The sequence below is a fragment of the Sorex araneus genome, chromosome X (assembly GCF_027595985.1).
Source record: "Sorex araneus isolate mSorAra2 chromosome X, mSorAra2.pri, whole genome shotgun sequence".
Classification (NCBI taxonomy): domain Eukaryota; kingdom Metazoa; phylum Chordata; class Mammalia; order Eulipotyphla; family Soricidae; genus Sorex; species Sorex araneus.
In genome coordinates this window covers 362,474,524-362,491,952 of record NC_073313.1, presented here as the reverse complement: position 1 = coordinate 362,491,952, position 17,429 = coordinate 362,474,524, and the positions used below count along the sequence as shown (strand labels likewise).

Genomic DNA, 17,429 nt, shown 5'->3' with positions numbered 1-17,429 from the left:
TGAGCTGTGGGGCTCCCTTTCTGAAGGAAGGGAGGCACATGCTGGCATCCCTGTGCTGGCACATTCTGTCTTTTCTGCTTTTTCTTTCCCAGAATTTAGTTCCCAGAACTCTTAGGTGGATTTGCCAGTCTCCAACAATGTGGTATTTCATCTAGAGCAAAAGGAGGGGCCTGGGATTCACCAAAGACGACAGGCAGCTTCACCAGTGACCTTGGCTTTCCTGTTTGATTGGAGTCACCACACCCAGCAAAGTGATCAATGAGGAGTGGGTGGAATGCTCTCTCTAGCTGGAGCCCTGGGAAGACCCAGAGCTTATCTGAGAAGCTAGTGGGTGGAGCTAGTGTGATGCCAGCCATCACACAGAATCACGCACTCTAATCATTCCCTGTCAGCCGCCCTGAAGGACTGAGATCAGGCAGAGCTGCCCTCTGTTATCCCTTCTTCCAGGACTACATGGGTGTCTTGCTGCCTGCGTCTCTCACCACCCTTTGTCAAATTTCTCAGCAGCCAGAACAATACAAAAGTTGCTGATTAATTCCTACCATGTGTCCCTGCCATGCCACACCTTGAAGACTTTGGTTTTTATCTCTTTTCCCAAACATTCTCTCTGTTTTTTTTCTCTTTCACTCCAGTGTGTGACACATAGCTCTATGAAGAAGTAGAGTTTCTTTTTTAATTCAAGTGGAAGGCCTCAGGGGAAAGAGAAAAGCTCAGATTGTAGAACAAGGGCATGTAATAGGGTGCCAACCTTCTATTCCATATTCTTCACCCTGATGTCCTCCTGGGTCCTTCAGAATAGACCAGTGGGGATGACATGACAACAGTCATTCACCTTCCCCTGAGGCTAATCTGTGCACTGGGAATGTGGGTAGGTCAAAGCTGAGCTAGCACAAAAATATGCCAGGCTGCTGGATTTTTTTTTTCAGGTGCGCTGATATTAAGGGTGAGAAATCTAGGGTCTTTTCGAAATAGGGGTGGGAAGATTCTCCTCCCTGCTGCAAAGCCCAGCGGCCCACACCCACACCTCACATCCTCTGGCATATAAAAGGCCCAGCTCCACAACTGAACCTCATCAAGCCACCATGTCACCAAGTTGTCCCAGCTCCACAGTTCCGATAGCACACAGTTACATACCTCCAAATTTCATAGCACTAGTAGGAGCACAGCAAATTTGACAGGAAAGTTGGGTAGAAACCCTCCAAGATCTCTGAGTGAAAACAATAATACAGAAGGCTCAACGAGCGTCATCCAGCTCAGTAAATCCTTAATGATGTAAGGAACACCATTGTGATATAAAACAACTATCACAAGTTGATGTTTTTTTAATCTATTTTTTTGTAATTCCATTTGTCTTCTTTGTAACAAGCATTATGAAGTTTATTTGTTTGTGTCTACTAAGGGGGCAAGTCTGGGGCATGGGTGGGAACTTCTGGGTGGGAGCCACATTGGTGGAGGGAAGAACACACTGGTGGAGGATTGGAATGTTGAATGTCTGAAACAACTGTGTTACAAACAACTTTGTAAATTATGGTGGTTACATGAGATTTTTTAAAAGACAGAAAATTCAATATGAGACTGTGAAATAGTTTTTTTACTCATAACTAAGAGTTATGAGTAAAAAAACTTGTAGTCTTGTAGTCTTGAGCAACTCATTTAACCTGTCTATTATAGTCTCCCTCTTTTTTTTCATTCTAAAAACTAGAGATTTTTTCCTACTTATTTATTTTGTTGTTTTTGCATTTATTTATTTATTTGCTTTTTGGTTCACACCCGGCGATGCTCAGGGATTACTCCTGGTTCTGCAGTCAGGAATTACTCCTGGCAGTGCTTGGGAGACCATATAGGATGCTGGGGATCGAACCCAGGTCAGGCGCGTGCAAGGCACTACCCACTGTGCTATCGCTCTGGCCCCAATTTTGTATTTATTTTTAATATGAAACTTTAATAATAAAAAATATCACTTTAATGTCAATGTCAAAGAGATTACTTTCTCTTTTCTCTTAGAAGTTTTATTGTCTCCCCAAGGACGGTAGATACAATGGCCAGGGGGATTTCCCCATAGTTGGAAGACTGCTTCATGAGCGGAGAGGAGAAGGCAGATGGAATAGAGAAGGGATCACTGAGAAAATGATGGCTGGAGAAACCAGTTGGGATGGGAGATGCATGCCGAAAGTAGATAATGGACCAAACATGATGACTTCTCAGTGTCTGTGTTGCAAGCTATAATGCCCAAAAGTAGAGAGAGAGTATGGGGAATATTGTCTGCCTTAGAGGCAGGGGGAAGGTAGAAAAGGGGGGTGTATACCTGGGATATTGGTGGTGGGGAATGTGCACTGGTGGGGGGATGGGTGTTTGATCATTGTGAGATTGTAACCCAAACATGAAAGCTTGTAACTATCTCATGGTGATTCAATAAAATTTAAAAAATTTTTTTAAAAAAGAAGTTTTTTTGTTTCAGCCCTATGTTCAAGTCTTTCATTCATTTTCAGTTGGTTTTTATGTATGTTATAAATTAGGAATCCAGTTTTATTCTTTTACACATTTAATTTTCCATTCACCATTAAGATATTTTCCTTGACCTAACTCCTTTCTCATATATTAACCATATATGCATCCTCAGTCCAATGTTTAGTCTCAGAGAAAGTTTAATTACTGTTGTATTTTAAGGCCATTGGTTTATTCTGAAGGATCCAAGTGAAGAATATGGAGTAGAGGACACACATTCTGGTCTTAATCTGTAGAGAGGGCTTGCTGGCTTCCCTGATGACCTATCATGTTGAAGAGAAAAAGAAACTCTTCTTCTGTGTTGACTTTGGAGGCTCTCCAAATCCTGGACCTGTGTGTCATCACTTTCAGTGTCCCACTTTTCTCTGGAGTAAAGTTCCCTCAACAACACATTGTTTTTCTTCATTTAAACACCATGGTTTACAAAGTTGCTCAGGCATTCAATGTCCCAACACCAATCTCACCACCAATGTGACCTTCCCTCCACCATTGTCCCCAGTTTTCCACCTACCTCCAAGTCATCCCCCTTTAGCAGGTAAAATATAATTATTCTATATTTCTTGTTACAACTATATGGCTAATGAAATTATAAAAATATTTCAGGAAAAGAAAATTTGTGAAATTTTTTGTATCTTATCATGGGATCATGATATCATGGATGGATATGTCATTCCCAACATCCTCCCTTCCGAAATCCGACATGGCATTTTGTCGGTAAAGACGCATACAGCACTCGGTCCAGACAAGGTCAGACCCAAACACCTGAAGAATCTGCCACCAGTACTCGTCAATACACTGGCTCAGCTCTTCACACAATACCTGTCTAAATGCAAGTTTCTGTCCCAATGGAAAACCAGCAGGATCGTTCTGTTGTACATTCATGACATCAGCAACTATCACCCAATCTACCTGTTGTCTGTCATCTACAAGTTGTTCACTCAAGTCATCCTGACTAGAATAGGCAGAGCATTAGATGAAGGACAACTATGCAAGCAAGCCATGTTCTGAAAAGGATTTGGCATGATTGACCATATTCACATGGTGACCAAGCTCATTGAGGTTTTATGAGAGTTCAAGATGCCGCTCTGTCTAATGTTCATCGATTTAAAGAAGGCCTTCAATACTGTTGAGACTGAAGCAATCATCGAAGCCCTAGCCAAATAGGGCATTCAAACTCATTACATCAGGATCCTCCTCAAGCTGTATTATGGATTCACCATCAGGATTTCACCATTCTACAAGGAAGTAATCATCGACGTAAAGAGAGTGGTTCGGCAGGGTGATACCATTTCACTCAAACTCTTCAGTGCCACACTCAAGAACGTCATGCGAGGACTGGAATGGGAAGGAATGGGAGTGAAGATAGACAGTCGGCAACTACACCACCTCCACTTCGCTGATGACATTGTTCTTATAACACCAAACATTAGCCAAGTGGCACAAATGCTGGCCGACTTCGACCTCAAGTGTGGAAAGATTGGACTGCAACTGTGTCTCACCAAGACAATGTTCATGAAAAACAAACTAGTCCCTGATGTTTCATTTGCTCTCAATGGAATGAACATCTCCAAATGCAGCAGCTATGTGTACCTGGGAACTCAACATGAGGAACGATTTGGCGCCAGAACTGCGCAGGAGGAAGAGAGCAGCGTGGAACACCTACAAGAGTGTCGAAGTTGTTAAGAGGACAAAGTACCTCCAGCTCCGGGCAAATCTTTTCGACTCCACTGTTCTTCCTGCACTAACATATGCCTCAGAGATCTGGGCCCTATGAAAACAGGATGAGAACGCTATTCGGATATCCCAAAGAGGAATCAAAAGAGCTGTGCTTGGAATATCACATTTACTCAAGTGAAAGAAGGAATCCGGAGTTCCAACCTCCATCGACAATCAAGAATCAGGGACGCTGTCTTGTTTGCCAAGGTGTCGAAAATCAGATGGGCCGGACACATAATGTGATCTAGAGACAACCTCTGGACTAGAGCTGTTACCAACTGGATTCCACAGGACGTCAAAAGACTGTGTGGCCACCCACCTACGAGATGGTCAGATTTCTTTGTCAAAGCCCCGAACGAACGGTTTAAGGCTCTTCGTTTTCTTGGAGTGAGCAGATACCATTGGACTACACTAGCAAGCGACAGGGACAGATGGAGACATTACTGGCGCCCTTAGAGCAAATCGAAGATCAACGGGATGACGAGTGACAAGTGATCATGGGATGGATCATTAAGTCCTTGTCAGAGGGTTTACTACATTGTGTCAACAACACATCTATTAAGTGCCACCTGTATACCAGGGTCTTTGCTAGACCAGGAGATCCCCATTAAGACACACATGGTCTCTGTCTCCAGTCTGGCATAAACAATAGGCTGCTTAAATTGATTGATTCTGAATAATTTCTAGAATTAATCACAAGAATTTATCTCTGGAATCAGAAATCATATCTTGGTTGGTTTCTTGGGTGACTGCATATATATATTTCATCTGCCTTTCCCAGCTTCTGGGTCTGAAAACCATTCAGACCCCAAATTTTTAATTTTATTATCATTTTTCTGGGAGCCACACCTAGATTTACACACCCTTCCTCTGCTCTCAGGGATCAGTCCTGGTGGGCTCAGCGACAACATGGGGTGCTGGGGATCAGACCCAGGTCAGCCATGCACAAAGCCAGTGTCTCACCCGTTGTACTATTGTTCTACCCCCCTCTCCCCCCACCCACCTGCCATCCCAAACCTTGATTATGAGTTTCTGCCTAGTGATTACATCCCTGTGTCCTAATGCCTCCTCACTGCACCAGATATAGGAGGGTAAAAACTGATTATGTGCTTTGGAAAATGGGTGCTGGCCTGGTCCCACTGTGACTAGCACTATGCTTTTCCTTTGGAACTGCTGAGCACTGACCTGGATTCCCTTATGCAGATTCTGAGTCTTATCAGTCTTATTCTGAGGTGTCCCTTGGTCTCTAGTTGATCGCTCCCTGATTTTGACATTTGAGTTCATGATTCTCCATAAACTGGTCCTCAACAGTCATTTTATTTTTATTTTATTATTTTTTATTAAATCATCATGAGCTACACTTACAAAGCTTTCATGTTTGAGTTTCAGTCATACAATGACCGAACACCCATCCTTCCTACCAGTGCACATTCTCCACCACCAATGTCCCCAGCATCCCTCCCCCCAGCCCCAGTGCCAACCCTCCCCCTTCCTCTATGGCAGAGAATTTCTCTCTTACTCTCTCTCTCTACTTATGACCATCACGTTTGGTCCTTTATCTATTTTCAACACACATCTCCCATCCTGAGCGGATCCCTCCAACTGTCATTTTAGATGTCACATCTTCCTGCTACCATGACCATCAGTCTTTTGTTCTGACTTCCTTGCTCCCTGCCTTCATCTGAGGCTTCTCATGGTCCGTATATCAACCCTCAATAAATATTTATAAATGGAGTCAATTCCTGAATGCTTACAAAATTCTTGAAACCTCTAAAAGAACCCAAAGTTGTTGTCTGTGTTCTATCAATGTGCTCCAAGTTAGAATTCCATCCCTTACCCACTGTGTTTCTCGGTGGCCCAAGGTGAACAGAAAGTCAAGTGTTTCCTAGTTGTTGAGTGAATCTGAAACCAGGGACACTCCTCCATACAGAACATACAGCTAGGGATTATTGTGGTCTCAAACCCAAACATCCGGGTCCCGGACGGTCCCAGACATTGAGGTATTGGGAACAGGTTCTGCCTGTTATTGGCTGATCTGGTCAGTATCTCTGCCCTCCTTTACTCGGCATAACAACTCTGCCCACACGGAAAGGAGGAGGGGCACTTTGTTAGCCTAGATGGCCCCTTTAGATTTTTTTGCACTGACTGGAACTATTCAAACCTTTCTTTGCTGGCAGTAATGAACTTTCTTCATTCCTACGTAAGGAAGACACAGACAGCTTGGGCACAAAGCTATAGCCATCTGTGCAGATAACCAGCCACTGCCGAGGGGCAGTCAGTGATAAGTGTTTCTGTTTTGTGGTTCAACTCACATCTCCTGGCTCAAACTGCAACATTCTGGTTCCTGTTCAGAGTGAGCCTAGAACTTTTTGCAAATTCAGTTCCTATCTTAATAATTTCACCGCCAGGTGGGAGAAAGATAAGACTTTCTAAAAATGAGAACTCTTGTGATTAATTCTAGAAATTATTCAGAATCAATCATTTTAAGCAGCCTATTGAAAATGGTGGGGTCCTTTTACCTGAAGGGAGACCCTCTAGAGCTCTCCAGTGACCCCCATCTCCTGGTTTTCACTTGCTTCCTCCTTGCAATTTCCTCTTAACCTCTGGACTATCTCTTTGACTCCTGAAAATACTTCTGATATTTTTTGAGGCCATCTTGTGGTGGTGACTGAACTCAGAGCTTCACATATTCCAGGCTACATTTGAATCTTATCATAATGCTTTCTTTATCATTCCTCTGGGCTTTGATGCTGAGAGAAAGAGTAGAAGGTTCTAGAGCAGGTCTATTCCCTGGCAGATATGTTCTGGAAGCAGCCTATCAGGCTTGCTCTAGATGATTTCTAGATCAACCAGGGCATGGAGATGTTTCTTTCTTAAATATAGCACCTTGAGAAAATCAGATAGAGGGAACATATGAAGCATTTATGCCCCCTCACCCTCCCTGTACCCATTTAAACACTGCCTTCTTGCAGGAAAGTTTTGCAAAGAATTCCTCAAATTCCTTTGTGTAGTCACACACTGACTTCCAATGCCCGGGACCTAATTCCATGCAGTCACAGAGCTGCTTATGTTTTGACGCAGTTTGCCTTGTTGATAAGCCTCATCTCCACTCTCAGCCTTGGATGCATCAGGATGCTATCCATTGTCCTGTGTTCAAGGCAGAAGCGAGGCGGGGACATGCAGGAGCAAACCAAGGTTGATGTGTCAATTCCTCATTTCAATCACCAGGTGGCTACTGTTCCCTCATATTTGGAATAGGGGGTTTTGGTGCTAAGTTAAAGCCTTCAGGGGCCATTCTGGGCTCTGTGGTTAAGATGAGGCAGAAAAGTTTGCAACCTTCATGGTCCCACCACCTGGAATGCACAACAGCTGGAAGATTTGTGCTTGGCTACCCAAGACTAGAAAAATAAAGAGCTTTATTTAACTGTGCCAAGTCCACTTGAATAGATTCCATGTTCCCAGATGGGACAGTCCTCAGGCTTCTGACTTCAGCAGTTGTTGAGGTATAGGCTCTGCACTGCAGGCAGGCATGGATGAGGTAGAGGGCTGGTGAACAGTGAGGCGGAGGGTCAGGAAGGAGTACCCGCACAGCATAGACGCCAGAGGCCAGGCTCACCGTGCCTCAGTAGTCTATTGCAATGGGTAGTTTGTCTTGCATATTTTCATTATGAAGTAAGAAGCATGAGAGGGCTGGAGAGATTAGCACAGTGGTAGGGCATTTGCCTTGCATGTGGCCGACCTGGGTTCGGTTCCTCTGTCCCTCTCAGAGAGCCTGGCAAGTTACTGAGAGTATCTTGCCCGCACGGCAGAGCCTGGCAAGCTACCCGTGGTGTATTTGATATGCCAAAAACAGTAACAAGTCTCACAATGGAGACGTTACTGGTGTCCGCTCGAGCAAATTGATGAGCAATAAGATGACAGTGATACAGTGATACAGTTTTCAAAACTTTCTCTTGGATGAAGAAGTAAGGGAATTAGGAAGAACCACCCACTGCCACCTATGCCTGGCTCAGACCTACTCGGAGATGTTTCAAATCCACAGCTCTTGCTCAGTTCAGTGAGTAGGAACCCACACCCACTCTCTTTCAATCCCACCACACCCCAGCAGTGCCCAAGGAGAGGGATGGGGAGTGTAGGTTACAGACTCCCAAAGGGTAAGGCCCTGGAGAGGAGGCACCGGAGCCTGCCTCCCTGGATTCCTTCTTCCCTTTCCCCAACATCTCTGCCTTCCTTGCTCTGGGAGCAGTGGGTTCCCTGCTGGGTGGAGCCCTAAGCTAGGAGCAGAGAGGGCCTCACCTACTCTCGTTATCAGAGAAGCTATGTTCATAAATAATCACATCACTGAGAGGGAGACCAAACAGGTGTGTGTCTGGGGTGGGAACGGTTGTCTAGGGAGGGTGCCACTTGGCCTGGAGAGACCAGAGACAGGGGATGGGCCCCCACGAGGATGAGGAGAGGGGAAAGAGGCAGCACAGACAGGGCCCAATATTAACTCATGTGGGGACGGGGGCAGATCCAGTTACAGGAGCACACGGTCTGTCCCCATGACAGGAAGGTCAGCCTCCCTTGGGATTCCCCAACAGCTGCAGGGACCAGGGAAGGGTTTCAAGCAGCCTTGGCAAGACTGGAGCATCTTCCAGGTAGGCTGTGCCAGATGGTCTGACAGCCATTATGGGATGGAGGAAGGGACAGAGAGGGGAGGGTGGGGAGGCCAGTTAGGGGCTTGTCAGTGGTCCAGGCAATGGCAGGAAGGGCTTGGAACAGGCAGTGGTGGGAGGGAGAAGGAGGCCCCAGACCCCAGAACAGAGCTCGCATCTTCTTGCCCTTTGCTTCCCCTCCCACACCTCATGAACCGCTTGACCTGGGTCAACTCCTCCCATGGATGTAGGACAGAGGGTGCTGGGATCCCACAGGGTGCTGGTGCCTTGCTGCCTCCCTGAGGGCCTCTCCCCACCTCCCTGGACTTGGGTGCTTTCTCCCTCCCTCATTCCTACATGACCAGCCCTGAGGACCTGAGAAGTGCCAGGGACAATGAGGAGAGGAAGTTGGAAAGGAGCTTCATGACCCAAGGGGCACGTGTGCTCAAGGACGTGAGGATAACATCCCTATGAGGTGCCTCTTCTCTAAGGAACAGGGTCCCACCCCTTCCCCATCCCTAGGCATCTGTCTCACCAGCCAGGTCAGATATTTACTCACTTTAGTGGGGCACCTGAGTTTTTCCTAGTGTACATGAAGTTATGGGTGTGGACTTCCTGTCCACAGGCTCCAGCTGACGGGAGAGAAAGGTCAGTTTGATTCCTTGCAAAGCCAGGAGACCCTGCCCATGGGAAGTAGCTCATACCATTTTGTATCTTTGCAAGGGCAGTGCCACCAGCAGAGAGGCTGGGGCCAGGGCAGATTCCAGGGCCCCAGGCTGGAGCTGGACTTAACTTCTACCTCACAGAATGACAGGCCAGCAGCCATATGTCACTGTGAATCTGTACCATGGATTTTACCAGGAGAATTCCAAGTCCCAGATGATGATGACAGTTCAGGGACCTGTGTGAGGTAGTGCAAGACCAATAAGCTCAGTATTCCGCCTTTTTCTGTGGGCAACTGTCAGCACAGATGCTGTGTTTTCAACATGATGAATTATTGATAATCATATCATCCAGGTCCTTGAAGTGTATAGGGATGGTCAATTTCAGAAAAACTGCAAACAATTGTTATTACCATGCCATGGTTATTGTTCATGGCTTGTCAACCATGAGAAACAAGAGCTTTCTGATGAATATTTTTAATGCTTTTCTTAATATTTTGTTTATACTTTCCAGGCAATGCTCAGGGGACCTTAGGGGCCATTTTCAGTGATACTCAGTCTAGCTGTGAATGCCTGATCATCCTTTGGTGTGTGATAAGATGGCACTATTGGGCGGCCATGGCTGGCCGGAAGCCCTGGGAGCTGGTCTTGGAACCAAATGCAGCTGGGATGTTGCTGAGCCATTTCAGGGCTTTGGGGACTGTCACTTAGGAGATGTTAGATATAGCTAAGAAACCAGTTTCTTGCTTTGAGAACTTCTCCAAACAACAGCAAATTGCAGATATTAAAGCTGAAATTGACCAGAAAGACCTAGAAATTGAACTATCAGGACCATAAAAAGATTCCATAGATGTTGTTCATCCTTCTTTTTTAGCTCAGAAGTGTCAGAGTTCGCAAAGCATGAATAATCATCTGGAAGCAATTCTGAAAGAAAAGCAGTCTCTCGGGCAAAGACTGTTAAAACCCATGTGTCAGGAAAACTTGCCCATTGAAGCTGTTTATCACAGATACACGGTCCATTTGTTGGAGTTGACAGTGACTTTCGTCGAAAGATTAGAATCCAGTCTTGAAACTATTAGAGATATCCCTCATTTAGATTATTTTTTTTAAAAAATGAGCAATTCTTTAGCAAAAACGAATATTTTGGTGACTAAGACAGAAGAACTGGTAGAGAGTATACTTAAATGGCAACAACAACAAAAGGAAATTTCTTCTTGAATTTCAAACATATTAACTAAAGAAAGTAACTCTCATATGATGTTACAATGTCTTCTTTACCATTTACTTCTGAAGTTCTTTTTCAAAATATTCATGTCAAATGATCATCAACTGTTTATTTTTGCTTAATTATACATAATCACATGAAATCCATTTCTAGTCAATTGTAACAAGTGAGTTGTTTTTGCTTTCTGCCAACAATACTGAATGTTGCCTCTTTATATTGAAATACTATGATTACATGTTTATTAAGACAAAATTGACTTTTACTTTATTTTTCATATATTTCCATTCCACTTTTATTTCCTTTTTTTTCCTTCAGAGAGGTGGGAGTTGGGCCCATGCCTAGCAGGGCTTATGGCTACTCCTGGAAGAGCATGGGGACTATATGTGGTGCTGAGATTTGAACTGGGGTTGTCTGCGTGAAAATCAAGAACCTAAACCCCTGTATTATTTCTTTGGTCCTCATTCAACTTTTCAGTGAATTCAGTGGAGATCTAATATAACTATGGATCAGCATTTTAGCTCATCAGTAGAGCAATTGTCGTGCATGTGTTTAATCCCCAGCACAGCTCAGTATACATAGATACTTGTATATGTATATATGTAGCACTACAGGTAGCTTGCCAGGCTCTGCTGTGCAGATGGGATACTCTCAGTAGCTTGCCAGGCTCTCTGAGAGGGATGGAAGAATCAAACCTGGGTCGGCTGTTTGCAAGGCAAACACCCTACCCACTGTGCTATCACTTCAGTTCATATGTATGTATACATAAATAAATATATAGAGACAGAAAAATAAAAGATAGCACTATTGGCCCAGACTATTAAGTGTCATCCAAGTCACCTCAGGGATTCAACGCATTCACTGCTCACCTGCCCATACCCATATTATAATTCACATGGATGAAACTGGTTGCCTGAAATGTTCCTGGGATCAATTAGGACTCAGGGAGGTTATGTTTAATACTTTTGATCTTAGCCATCCCTGACAATGAGTAAGAAGCTGTATACCCCTGGTCCCTCTAGTCTGTATCCATCTGTTTCCTTTATGCCTTGACCTCATCAGTTCCTGACCATCAGCATTTTCCCAGGAGGGTAGAGAAGCACCCTCTGTCGGCTGGTGACCACTCCTGGCCCATGATCCTGCTTTCTCTTACATCAGAGTCTTTTTCACCTGACCTGTTCCTTGGTGACACTGAAAAAAGGAAGAGACAGCAAGGAAGGGTGATGGCACAGGTCATGGGTGCATTAGTTAGGGTCCTGGCTCTACAGAGAACGCGCTGTGTGGAGCAGGGTAAAGCCACTGAACTACTCCAGGAAAGAGGTGAGGGTTCCATCCTGCGCTGGCAGCTCCACCTTTTCTTGTGAGCATCAGAGGAAAGGATGAGACCAACGTGTGGGTAAATGGGAGTTGGATAGTGTCATTGCTACTTTTTGAGAGCCAGGGAAGTGTAAACCTGTAGTAACCAGACAGAACAGTCACTACAGGACAGGCTAATTCATTGTAGTGAAACTCCCAGGAACTAGCTCATGCAGAGGAAGGGGATTATCTGTGGTTTGATGAGCTCAACAGTCTCTCCATTTCCACTGGATCCTTGCCCCCCAGGGCATGGCTTGTCCTGGCAGCTCCTGTCCTCTATTGGCCCTCCCCTTTATCTCATATCTTCTCAAGTCATATGTGCCATCACTCTTGAGAACTCCAGGAAGAACTGGTGGTAGTCACTGGCTGCACTCCCCCCTTCCTCTGTCTACACTGATTCTAATTCATCTTCAGTCTCCATCACTTGACTGGAGTTCAGCTTAAGGTTACCAGATAGGCAAATCCAGTGATTCTTGTGTGCATGCGTGCGTGAGTGTGTGCGTGCGTGTGTGTGTGGGGGGGGGGGCGGTTCTTGTCATTCAACTTTTCAGCAGCATTTCCAAAACTGATGTCAAAGATTTCCCCTTGGAAAGAGTTCTCTTAGCCATTTGGATATGGCACTTGTCCAAGTTTTTCTCTCTCCCCTCGCCTGCCAACTTGTGTCAAAAGTGGGAATAAATGAATGGCGGGCTGGTATTCAGTTTCATTATCTTTTCTGACTACTCTTTTCAGAGAGCTCTTAGTTGACCCCATGATTTGAAATATAACCTCTGTGCTAATGACTCCCATATGTTTTTCTAAATCCCCATCCCAAACTCTGAGCTCAAAGCTCATGTACTTTTGACCTTTCTAGATGTGTTTTTTCATTTTATCTGGATTTCATTGGTTTGCTTCAAGATACAGCTGGAAGTGCTTGGGGGGTTGTCCTAGAAGTGGCTGGGGGCTACTCCTGACTCTGTGTTCAGGGAATGCTCATGGTGGTGATTTGGGGACCATGGTGTGCCAGGGATTAACCCCAGGTCTCCCAACTGCAAACCATTTATTAAATCTATAGAGCTATCTCTCTGGCACCTCCCCTTTATCTGAAACTAAACAATTCTTTTGTGAATAATTTGGGAGGTATTTGGGTGTCTGTGGATGCTAAAGACTTGCACCCACATAAATTCATGGTATTAGGGCTCTACTTTAAGAGAACAGGGGGGGGGGGAATCTTCATTTCAGGTGGATGCCTGAAATTCAGCTCACACTTATTGTACAAAATAGAACTTGTGACTTTCCCTTTCAAGCCTGCTTGTTTTTCCAGCTCAGCCTTCCAAGTAACGTCATCCACCCCGTATCGCTGAGTCGTCATTCTTGGCCTTTTACTTCATCTGTCAGCCAGTCCAAACTATTTCCCTGTCTTACCTTGCCCCCCTCCTCCTTGCCCTATCACTCTTAGTCCCAGAACCATAGTTTCAGGCTGGATTCTAGTCTTGCCAGAGAGATATTTCCAGTTCCACCATTGCTTCCTTCTGTTTCTACTCAGCTGCCAGACCGTAAAGCAGGCCCCGCATCTACCCCCCACTCCCATCCTCTCCCTCTCCCCACCCTTGAATCTTCCCTTCGGTCTCAGTGACATTTCTGTTCTTGGGATGCTTCAAGCATGTTGCTGACTCAGGGCCACGTGGGGCCTGTTGCATCTGCCTGACACACTCTAGGATCACACCTCTGTGTTCCTGCAGCCTCTGGACATCGGGGTCCCTGTTCATACATGTCTACTGGCGTGGGAGAGACTCCTCATGGGCCTCTCTCCCACCCCAGCCCTCTGTTACAGTGTAAGGACAGAACTGATGCCATGACAGGTGGCAGAAATGAGAAAAATCAGCTAGGCCACAGGTTCAGTTTCTGGAACTGAAATAGATTTAACTTTCCCAGCAATGAAACAATGTGTAACTAGCCAACCTGAACCCACCTGGGAAGTACCTGGGCCCAGCAAGTGGGCTCAATCAATCACTATGCCCCCAGTCAAAATGCCTCAGAAATTGTCTTTTGTTAACTGTAAAGAATGAGCAGTTTATGTAACCATGAACTGTTACAGGAAACTATTGTTTAACTGTAGACTGACCATTGTTTCTTGACCACTGTTACCATAGTACTTGCTTAACTTTGAAATCTCTATGAACTGTCGCTGTCAAGAGACCACTCTGTGGGTGAGATAGTTGACCCCAGCTAGCTGGAATAAAACTCCTATTGCTTTTGCATTATGGTGTTTGTATCTCTGTCTCACTTCTTGGGAACCCAGAATCCCAGGACTAACAGCTTCAGTGTGTTTCTTGTGTTTGTTTGGGGGCCATTCCAGGTGGTACTCGGGGCTTACTCCTGGTGAGACTCAGGGCTCCGCATGGGGTAGTTCACCTACAAAGCAAGCACCCAACCTGCTGTACTTTTTTGTACTCTCCAATTCCCTGATCTCTTTACAGTCTTGGACATTTTTAGAAATTACCTTCTTGGATATTTATTACTGTTCTAGGGCTGCTAGACTGTAAACTCCGAAGAGCAGGATGTTGGGTTCTTTGTTCACTGCTGGGTCTGGCACTAGGGACAGTACCTGGTAGAAGGGAAGGTGATGAGTGTAGATGGAAGAAGTGAACTCACAGATACCTGTGTAGACAGACTCCGAAGGGAGCAGGCCTGGGCTGGCATCAGCAAAGTGAGCAGCTTCGTAGTTCATCCAGAACCCGTGCACCAGGCTCTGCTGCTATCAGCAAAATGGAAGATGATAGGACAGAGACAAAACAGGAGGGAACGGGGATGTAAAGTGGAGGCCGCTGCAGCCTCTCTGCAGCCTGCCCTGGAGGTTCAGACCAGGCTCTCTGTGAAGCTGCTCCAACTCGGGTAGGCAGAGGAGGGTAAGAGCAGAAGGGAAGGTGGAGTGGGCAGGCCGAGATGAAGGACGAGCAAGAACAAAGTTGGAGGGAGGAGAGGCCTTACTCCTTTTAAGACGTTGCCAGGTGAAAACCAGAGGTGGCTGTCCAATGAGTGGGGTCAAGCCACAGAGGGTCAGGTGCCCCAGGGCCTGGTTTTTTGGGGAGAAGCATGGCACAGTCAGATTTTCCCTTATTCAGAAGACTGTGGTTTCCTGGAAGAAAAGGTCTCGGGGCTGGTTTTCAAGCCCTGTACCACAGTCTCCCTTGGGGGCTTTGTGGTGTACAGACTCAGGTGCTTCCCCAAGTGATTAAATCTCAGTCTGGGGATGAGGCCCAGGAACTGTTGTTTTTATTTGGGGGCCACACCTGGCTGTGCTGAGGGCGTACTCCTGGCTCTGCACTCAGGAATTCCTCCTGCCAGAGATCAGGACACCATACGTGGTGCCCGTGGGGGACTGAACCCTGGTCAGCTGCAATCCTGTCAGGCACTGCACTGTCTCTTGGACCCTGGATTTGGTCTTTTTTTTTTCAATTTTATTGAATCACCGTGAGATAGTTACAAGGTTTCATATTTGGGTTACAATCTCACAATGATCAAACACCCATCCCTCCACCAGTGCACATTCCCCACCATCAATATCCCCGGTATACCCCCCCTTTCCCATCCTCCCCCTGCCTCTATGGCAGACAATATTCCCCATACTCTCTCTCTACTTTTGGGCATCATGGCTTGCAACACAGACACTGAGAGGTCATCGTGTTTGGTCCTTTATCTACTTTCAGCACACATCCCCCATCCCAACTGACTCCTCCAGCCATGATTTTCTTAGTGATCCTTCCTCTATTCCATCTGCCTTCTCCCCTCCACTCATGAAGCAGGCTTCTAGCTATAGGGCAATCCTCCTAGCCCTTATATCTACTGTCCTTGGGTGTCAGCCTCATGTGATGTTATTCTGTGCTCCACAAATGAGCACAGTCCTTCTATGTCTGTCCCTCTCTTTCTGACTCATTTCACTTAGCATGATACTCTCCATGTCTATCCATTTATAAGCAAATTTCATGACTTTATCTCTCCTAATCGCTGCATAGTATTACATTGTGTAGATGTACCAAAGTTTCTTTAACCAGTCATCTGTTCTAGGGCACTTGGGTTGTTTCAAGATTTTGGCTATTGTGAACAGTGCTGCAATGAACATACAGGTACAAATGTCATTTCTACTGTGCTTTTTTGCAGCCTCAGGATATATTCCCAGAAGTGGTATTGCGGGGTTATATGGAAGCTCAATTTCTAGTTTTTGAAGGACTGTCCATATTGTTTTCCAAAAAGGATGGACCAGTCGGCATTCCCACCAACAGTGAAAGAGCGTCCCTTTTTCCCCACATCCACACCGGCACTGGTTGCTTTTGAATGTGTGCCAGTCTCTGTGGTGTGAGATGATATCTCATTGCTGTCTTGATTTGCATCTCCCTGGTGACTAGGGATGTGAAGCATTTTTTCATGTGCCTTTTGGCCACTTATATTTCTTTTTTTAAGAAAACTTCTGTTCATTTCTTCTCCCCATTTTTTTTAATTTAAATTTTATTGAATCACCGTGTGGAGGGTTACAAAGTTCTCAGGATTATGTCAGTTATACAGTACTCAAACACCCTTCCCTTCACCTGTGCCCATATTCCATCACCAACCACCCCATTATACCTCCCGCCCCCTCCTGCCCCCCCAGTCCCCGCCCTTGTAAGTGATAAGTTTCACTTCGTTTACACTTTATCTTGGTTACAGTCCATGTTTCAACACATAACTCACTATTGTTGCTAGGGTTTCCCCCCAAAAAAGAGAAGACAGTCCCACTGTCAAGGAAGCATTTGATGGCTCTCCATTGCTGAGAATGTAGAGATATTAAGTCCCGCTGTTTGTTACATAACTTTTCTATTTTTTTCCCCCCTCATCCCGCGCCACCGAGATCACGCCTGCTTAGTAATCACCACGCTGACTGACAAAGGGAAAACAAACCAAAAGAGATGGTTATTTCTCGTCATCAGCCGGCGTGGGGCTCTGGCTTAGTTGATAGTCTGGTAGAATGTCTGCAAGCAGTTTCTGGAACCAAAGGTATTTCGCTGGTATCGGCCCCAGCTCAAGATTCCACCAGCGTCCCGCTGTTCCAAGTACATAATAATTTATTCCCTTGTATCCCATTTCCATGCCACCAGGTCCGTGTCAGCTTAATGGACATCATACTATGGTTAACGCCACGCCGCGTTTCTTCCCGAGAAAGAAGGATATTTCTTCTCAGCCAGCATGGGTATATGGCTTAGTTCAGTCTATAGAGATGGCTACCACTTTGGTGGCCTTCAATATTTCAGCAAAAGACTTACTATTCTTGTTAGGATTTCCCACCAAAGTCCGACCCATTAAAAGGGAACCATTTCA

The 17,429-nt window shown here is 45.5% G+C and overlaps 1 pseudogene; it reads left to right on the top strand.

Annotated features, from left to right (window-relative positions):
- Positions 1–10,138: 10,138 nt before the first annotated feature.
- On the top strand, positions 10,139–10,842 carry LOC101550027 (HAUS augmin-like complex subunit 2; annotated as a pseudogene).
- The last annotated feature ends 6,587 nt before the right edge of the window (positions 10,843–17,429 follow it).